The following is an 8,756-nucleotide window of genomic DNA, read 5'->3' as shown; positions in this document are numbered from 1 at the left end:
TAGGAAAACTTTTCGAGAAGCTTATAAAAGCTCGTCTGCTAGACACGTCACTGGCACCGGGGAAGGTCTCCGATCGACAGTTCGGGTTCATGCCCGGAAGGTCGACGGAGGAAGCTGTCGTGGAGTTGCGACGGATGGTCTCTGCCTCCGAAAAGAGGTACGCCATTGCGCTTCTCTTCGACATTTCCGGGGCTTTTGACAATGTCTGGTGGCCCCTTGTGCTAGATAGCCTTAAGAAACGAGATTGTCCGCGTAATATTTTCGAAGTACTCCGGAGTTACTTCAGCGATCGAAATGTAAAAATTTCTCTTAGCTCCGCGGAGGTGTCCAAGCGGGCTGAGAGGGGATGCCCTCAGGGTTCCGTTCTGGGCCCGGCCTGCTGGAACCTCATGTTTGATGGCCTGTTGAGATTACTGGAAGACGTGATTCCAGATAGATTCGCCGCGTACGCGGACGACCTCGTGGTCGTCATAAACGGAAACTCGCGAAGGGAACTCGAGACAGAAGGCCAACGTGTAGTTAACATAATAACAGAATGGTGTAGGTCCGCGAAACTTCAGATTTCCGAGCGTAAAACTGAAGCCATCATTCTGAAATCCGACGCGATCGCGAGAAACCCGATAGGTAGACGGGGAGGAGCACGACCGGATAGGAAGCGAAAAACAAATAAGAAAACCGTCGACTTCGAGAATAGACCGCCAACCATTAAAATCGGTGAAACGAAAATAGGATTTAAGCGAACGGTTAGGTATCTTGGCGTCTATTTAGATAGAAATTTAAAGGTCAGATCGCACTGCGAATATTTAAACAGCAAAGTCGGTCCGCTGTTCGAGAAGTTAGGTAGAGTAGCGAGAGCCCATTGGGGCCTGCGTTTTAGGACACTCTCCACAATCTACCGGGGCGTGTTCGCACCGACAGTGGCTTATGCTGCTGCGGGGTGGGCCGACCTGTGTACGGAGAGAGATATTAGAATTCTGAGAGCCTTGCAGCGTCGAGTCCTAATTTCAATGACTGGCGCATACCGCACGGCCTCGTGGGAGTCGCTTTGCGTCGTCGGAGGAGCGACTCCTGTAGATATAGTTCTTCGCGAAAGTGCCGCGCGTTATAACGTTAGGTCGAAAAAAGACGCCAAGATCGGTAATATCGAGATCCCCGCCGGAACCGAAAGAAAAACCGCGATCGTAGGAATTAAAAATGAGGCGATAAATATGTGGCAGACCCGATGGAACTCTTCAAGTAAGGGTCGTACCACGTTCGCCTTCTTTAGGGACGTGCGAGATAGACTAGCCGCGCGTTCGTTAGAGATAAATCATTGGAGCACACAGGTTCTCACTGGACACGGAGACTTTAGGGAGAGACTCGCGTCGTTAGGTCTCGCGGAAAGTGACGTGTGCATTTGCGGAGGTGGAATCGATTCAGTCCAGCACTTCTTGCTGGAATGTCCCCTCTTTGACGCGCAGAGAGAGATAATGCGAAGCGTCGTACCGGAAGGTGAATGGCAGTGGCCGGATGTGGCACGCTTCTTCGTGTCAAACCCAGAGGCCATTTCCGTGTTCACCGATTTTTGTCGAGAATCCCTCTGGCTAAAGGGATACGAAGCGTAGATCATATATTAGGTAGGCGCGTTGTTCAACCGAAGAGGTCGGAGCCTTCGGGTATGGGGGTGTGATCCCGTAATCTTCTCGGGACAACCACGCTCTCGAGCAGCGTTCGCGTCGCGTTAGATAAAATTAGGTAGGACTCCAATTACCTTGATACGCCCACCTATCCCACCATTCCCTTCGCCCGACAGGGTCAGAAGCGTTCATCCAGGTCGGGATGCAAATGGACAGGCCTCCCCGTGGTCCCCGTGGGCACGACGGATAAGATAAAGAGGTGAAGGAGTCGGATAGTGGCGAATGCCAGCCGGCGGAGTTTATGTCACCCTAAGGAAGGAAGGATGAGCTTATTCGTCGTGGCCAAACTGTCCATCCTGCACACACGAACCAGCAGGCGCTACTGGATTTTTCCATCGCCCGTCTCGGGGCGGTTCCGATAGACAGTGGATGTAAAAATGTGGCGTATGCCTGAAAGGGCGAGGTAGCACGGGCCTTTCCCACTCGTGGGAACGGCTCACACATTAACTGTCCATGGGGCCCCCCGGGTGGCACCACCCGCTGCGGTATCCCGAAGGTCGGAGGCCGGGAACCCCCGAAAGCTCATGGAGGCGTCAAAACCTCCATGGGTGAGTAAGGGGCCGGGGAACAGTGCCGGGGATGTATATCCCCCGGCCCGTGTCGTATGTCACCCCTTCGGGGGAACTTGGGGCCCTGTCGTGGAGTGTTGCCGGTCATGTTCCAGGACACTCTGCGGCAGGTGAGGGTACACCCTGGGTGACGGAGCCGCAGCGGGAAGCGGGATTATTCAGAATAATGAATTTCCAAAAAATAAATAAGAAGACTAAGGCGGAACCCACCGCAGAATTGTCTGCGGATGGAGCGACTGAGGAGACCTTTAAGGTCCCCAAAATACCCGAGGGCTCTGAGAAGGATATGCCTTCGTACACAGGGCCATCGACATCTAGCGGCAAACCTACCATCACGGCCATTCAGGATGGTAAGGCAGCGAGGGAGGCACTAGAAAGGAAATACCTCCAATTTCCAATGGCCAAAAAAACGAGCAAATGCCCTCACAACGCGAGGCATATATGCCATAGCTACCGAGCGAGCGGGAAAAGGAGGAAACATACCGATACATGTATTACTCCTGCTCCCAGTGACGAGGACTTGGCGTTCCCAGTGGGATCACGCGCCAGTAGCGTGGCGGGTGATCCTGACGAGTACGAAGCAGAATCGCACGCTGGGTCGTATTATGCTGGCTCCGAGGACGAGCAGTCGGACGTCAGCTCCGTCAAGAGAGGCAGAGGAAGGCCCATCACCACGGGTGAAGGGACAAGGGAGAAAAGGGAGGCAAGGGCCAGAGCGAGGGAAGAGGCCAGAGAGAGAGGGGACACGGATTGGGCTCTAGGTGCCTCAATGCCCGAAGGACAGGCCTGGGAGAGATGCCGGAACAACCAGAGGGTAGCGAGAGAGATGGTCCGCCACTCTCCGACACCGGCTGTGGTGTCCGACACGATAGCCAACTGCGTGACCATTTTTAAGAGCTTGCAGGTCTCCAAGAACATCAAAGGTCCGCTAGAAGAAGAAATAAAGAAGGCTGTGGCGTCCATCATGGCTGCCACAGCAGTCCTTCACGACAGGACTGCATCGTCCTCACCGAGCAACGCTGAAGCGGAGGAACTTCGGCACCAATTGGAGCTCCTCAAAGCCGAAAAGAAAAAGGAGACGAGCTCAAAAAGCAGATGGCGGAACTCGCCGATCAGATAAAAGTGCTGACGAACCAGCTCAGTACTCGCCTGACCAACGAGGGAAGTGCCACAAAGAGTGAGAAGAAAGGGTGCAGGAACACAAGAGGACGGAATCGCATAGAATCTGACCAAGGGTCAGATTCCGACAGCGAAGAGTGGCAGTTTGTTAGGCTGAAAACACCCCAAAAAGTCTCCCCAAGGAAGACCGCCTCGAGAAGGGGCAGACTATCTCCAGCATGCGTGTCCTCAAGCCTAATTGGGGACCCATGCATGGAGGTAGAACCGCAGGCCGCGAGCGTGACGGAGGCACAGGGACCTTTTTTGAGTGGATCCCCTCGACCCCTTCCTCCAATCACTCGCCTTCCAGTCCAGGGCGAATTCGCAATCCTGTACGAAGCCCTCAATCAACACCTACAAATCGGTGTTGACTTGAGGGAAAGGATGCTGCGATTCTTTGAAACAACGAACGGGCAGGGGGGGCGGTCCAAGCTGCTCCCCTGAACGCACACACCCAGCCGCCAATGGGGAAAAAGGCCGAGGCTGAGATCCCCTCGCTAACTCAGCCCAAGACGCAGGATACTATTCCCAAAAACAGCCAGAGGAACAAAACGGCTAAGAAGGGAAAGAAGAAGAGAGCCAGGTTCGTGCTAACACCAAGATTTCTCCCCCCCCTTTCCTGCCGACACCCGCAGCCGATGAGAGAATACCTGGAAAGAAATCTCGCCAGGATGCGGAATTCTTTGGGGCTCCACCCTCTGACGGAGGACCATTAGGCCCGGGGCCCTTCGACAAGAAGTCGACAGACCCCGGGACATATGGCCCCTCTCCGACCTTCGAAACTCCGTGGAGCGTGGTGGTCGGACGTAAGGGAAAGAGAAAGGTAGGACAGACTCCCCTCCCTTCCAAAACTGTACCCGTTGTTGCGGCCCGGTCACTGACCAGTGAACAGGGTAAGCGAAAGCGGGGGCAGGTAGCGGGGGGGGAGAAACCTGGTAAAAGGAAGGTTCCCAAAACCTCGGCGGTCATGATAACCTGCCCAGAAGGAAAATATGGCGAGAACATGGCCGCCATCAGGAAGAAGGTTAAACTTGACCAATTGGGAATCAAGGAAGGAAGCCTCAAGATAAGGAAAGGTCTCACCGGAGCCTTAATCCTAGAGATTTCCGGCGAGGACAAGGCACGCAAGGCGGGGCAACTCGCCGAACGTGTAAGAGAGGTGACCGGGGACAACAAAGGGGTGCGAATCACGTGCCTCCAGAAAATGGCCGACCTCCGCATTCGGGGGCTGGAGGACTCCATTACCCGGGCGAAGATTGTTGCCGCAATCTCCGGGGAGGGTAAATGCGGGTTCTCGGACGTCAAAGTGGGAGCGTTCGTGAAGGCCCCCCGCACCGGCCTCAATACGGTGTTGGTGCAGTGTCCGATAGACGCGGCCAACAAACTGGTACAGATGGAAAAGGTACCGATATCGTGGTACAAGTTGCTTATCGAGCTGTTGCCGCGGATCCCCTTCCGATGCTTTAAGTGCATGTGCAGCAGCAATGCGGCAACGACCGATCTTGTGCTTCCGCTGCGGCAAAGAGGGCCACAAGGCCAACTCCTGCTCCGAGCCGAAAGTGCACTGCGCACTATGTGCTGATCTTGGGGCACCCGCGGGGCACAGGATGGGGGGCATGAATTGCCACTCCCCGAAAAAACTCAACAAGAAGAAAGGCCAAATCGATTCTTCCCTCCAAAAAACCCACCCCGTCGGCGGGAGAGGTAAAGAGGGGAATCGATAAGGAGAATTCAAGCCCGTCCCTGATGGAGGTCGTTGTGGGAGAAATCCCACAAGCGAATCAAACGGTCCCAGCCGAGTCTGCGCCCGCGCCGATGGACACATCGGAGTGTCGCAAGCGGCGCGCGGACTCGGTCAGAGAAGGAAACGAGGAGGGTGCGGGGGGCAAAGAGCTTTGCTCCGACTCCCCCAAGCCCCAAAGGAAGCCTCGCTTAGGTAAAACTTAGCGAAGCAACGAGAAAGAAGACACCCTTACCCCGGGCGCAACTGAGCCCGTGGGTAATGTGGCACCGGACACAGATGGAGCCCCCCTTCCACGGCCCTGTGGAGGGGGGACTGAAACGACGGTGGCCAACTTTACCGACGTGAATGAGGGCTTGTAAATTTCTGCAAGCAAATATCAACCACGTTCGGCGGGCGCAGGATTTACTCCTGCAGACTATCGCCGAGCGTGGTATAGGACTGGCGATCGTGTCGGAGCCGTACCGTCCCCCGTTAAAACACCCTAACTGGAGGGTGGACGGCTCTGGCACGGTAGCGGTGGTACGCGGTACGGACAACCACAACCCTCCCTGCTCCTTACTCAAGTCAGGAAGGGGGTATGTGGCGGTGAAATGGGGTTCCATCGCGGTGGTGGCATGTTACGCACCGCCTAGTTGGGGCCTCTCCCAATTTGAACGGTATCTGGGGGAGTTGGAGCACTGCATACGCAGCATTCTCCCCCAGGAGATGGTGGTGGCCGGTGACTTCAACGCCAGAGCGCAAACCTGGGGAGACCGGCTCACCACCCCTGTTACGTCCCACCGCTGTCACCAGTTGTTACGTCCTCTGCGTTCGCGAGCGAGGTGCGGTTGCGGTGGTTGGTGTACGCGGATCGCGGTGGCCGAGCGGTAAACCTGTCACGATCAGCGTAGCGGTGCACCGGAAATTAGAGGTCGGGACGTAATGGATAATAGGGAGGATGTGAAGTGAGTAGACAATGAGTACAGATTGTTTACGTATACTAATTTTTATGTATTTATCATTATTTTATACTAAACATATATATACAGTTATATTATATTTTCAAGACGATTAGACAACTAAATTACGGACGGGTATTGGGAGGCGAATTGATAGGTGCTTCAACGGCCGGCAGGATGCATACTCGCCCGAAGAAAGCCTGGGAGGAAATGATCCTCGGTTGCGTAATCCCGAAGTCTATCAACTGCGGGGGCACGGGTCACGGACGGTATTCGATAGGGCCTATGTGAGGAAGCGACGACCCCGCTACTGGATGCCGGTGGAGTGACAGCGTCGTGTAACGGGTCAGGGGTTGACGACTCCGATGTATGGTTTCCCGGTGGAGGGTAAGTGAAGTACCCGACGGATGCTGGGCTCTGACTATCTGGTAGAGACGCAGCTGTTCGGACCGTCAGATAGGAGCCGCCTTGGTATAGTGACCGGATGAGGCGCTTCAATTGATGAGCACGCCCTGCTCGACGTGACCGACCCATGACGCAGCTAAGAAGGTAAGCGAAATCATAATCAACGCCATAGTTGAATACGCGGAGGGGTATAGACTGGGGTTAGCAATAGTAACGCGAGTGATGAAAAGGGAAAAAGAAAAAAACATACGCGTTAAAGTAAATTGGTAAACGAGTTGACTTGACCTTATCTGACGAGTTGCGGGGACAGGGTGAGCCTTAATGAGTTTACTTTAATATTTATTTTATATTTCAGACCAAGAAGAGCGATCGGAGGAATTGTGAGAGACGCCCTGAGAGAGGCGCGGTTCGTGGACTGACAGGAGGCAGATCGCCCTGAGCGAGGCGCGCTGCACGCTAGGAGGCGGAATGCCCTGAAAGAGGCGCTCCTCGGAGGTGAGAGTCGTTCGCCCTGAGAGAGGCGTGCGACCTAGATAGGGGTAGTCCGGCTCTGAAGGAGGCGCACTACGAAGGATGAAGGCAGAGCCGCCCTGAAAGAGGCGCACTGCTAGAAGGGACGTAGAATCCCCCTGAAAGAGGCGCGCTACGTAGGAAGAATGTAGGTCGCCCTGGAGGAGGCGCCCTACGGTGTAGGTAAGGATGGTTATCGCTCTCTGTCTAATGACACTCCCTATGAAGACGTCTGAATAAAATATTAATCTCTTCGATTATAAGTTACAGATATCTGAGGCTCTGGGTATGTCAAGGCGGACGTCGCGGACCTTGCCACTGGTGAGCGGATAAGGAAAAAGAAAAGAAAAAAAAGATAAAGGAAGAAGCTATAAGGAATACAAGAACGCCCTGGAGGAGGCGCGCGTCGCCGCAGGATGAAAGAGAGAGCCCGACGTAGGCTCGAAGGAAGGATGACCTCGTCAGATAAGTAGCACTAATTTGCCCGATAATTTCAATATTAAAATTAGAATAGAAAGCTTGTCTTTATATTTACAGGTATAGACGCGAGAGGTTAACGGCGAGAAGAATTGACACCGAAAAGATGACCGACGCCCGGAATGGACAGGGGCCGCGAACTGACACAAGTATGTATATTTCGAGTAATTACACGTAGACAATATGATTAATGATTACACGAATATATCTTAATAATTACGACTACGTACTCACTTCACTAAATTGTTATGTGTTACAGGAACCACTGGGGAACACACTGTCACGCGGGTGTACACGAGAATGTGGATCTACAATATTAGTATTACAACATTAGTTAATAGAACTTTCCTTTGACTATGATTTCTCGCGCAGACTGGTTTCGGACGCGTAAACGATATTATAGATAGGCGGCATTAATAATTGCCTGGAGAGGAAAAGATAATACGCTTATATTGTTGATAGAAGTAATTCACTGCGAATGAAAATTAAGATAAAATGTTTTTAAAAGTGATAGATAGAATTCGATATGTATTGTGAGCGCCGTGGAAATCGAAAAAGAGAAAGGAAGTATAATAGTGACAGTGGATACAATTAATCAAGAATAAATTTATACGACAGTAAACGTAAGAAACTGAAGGCTAATTAATAGTATTCGCGATATGCTAGTCTCGAAGTCTCTTTGAGTTAATGATTTTGTGTGAATAATACCGAGTAATGAACTAGAAAACACTGATTCGAAGATATAATATTAATTACACTGTGCGAAAATTTGCGAGAGCGTATGTATGATCGAATGTTATAAGGATAACCGATTATTAAATCGTATGAATGACTGTCTGTACGTACAATGAATTTACTGGGTACTGTATGAATCGAGTATTGACTGCTGATCGAATAGTGATTATGCGAAAACTGAATGGTCGGAACGAACCGTACAACAGATTTTACTGTCGGGGCGAAAGCCGAATACTCAATATGATCTGAACTGTCTGGGCAAGAACTGAATACTCTAATGATCTGAACTGTCTGGGCGAGAACTGAATACTCTGTATCTTGAGCACACGGTGCTCCCGTTTATATACCCGTGGTCGCTGAGGGCTCCCACCTTCTGAATTGTAGCGCGCGCAACGTGGTCCGATCCTGGTCATGCTTGTTTGTCACGGGTATCACGCGCCGAGCAATAGTAAGCGGTCACGGTGTTTGTCCGAAATTTTCACGTGATCCGGTTCCTGAATGTTCTAGAAGCTTCGGGACTAGCATTATAATATAATATCTATAT

This window comes from Anoplolepis gracilipes, chromosome 6, assembly GCF_047496725.1.
Source record: "Anoplolepis gracilipes chromosome 6, ASM4749672v1, whole genome shotgun sequence".
In the NCBI taxonomy this organism is placed as follows: domain Eukaryota; kingdom Metazoa; phylum Arthropoda; class Insecta; order Hymenoptera; family Formicidae; genus Anoplolepis; species Anoplolepis gracilipes.
The sequence above is the reverse complement of the archived record's forward strand: the minus strand, read 5'-3'. Positions refer to the sequence as shown.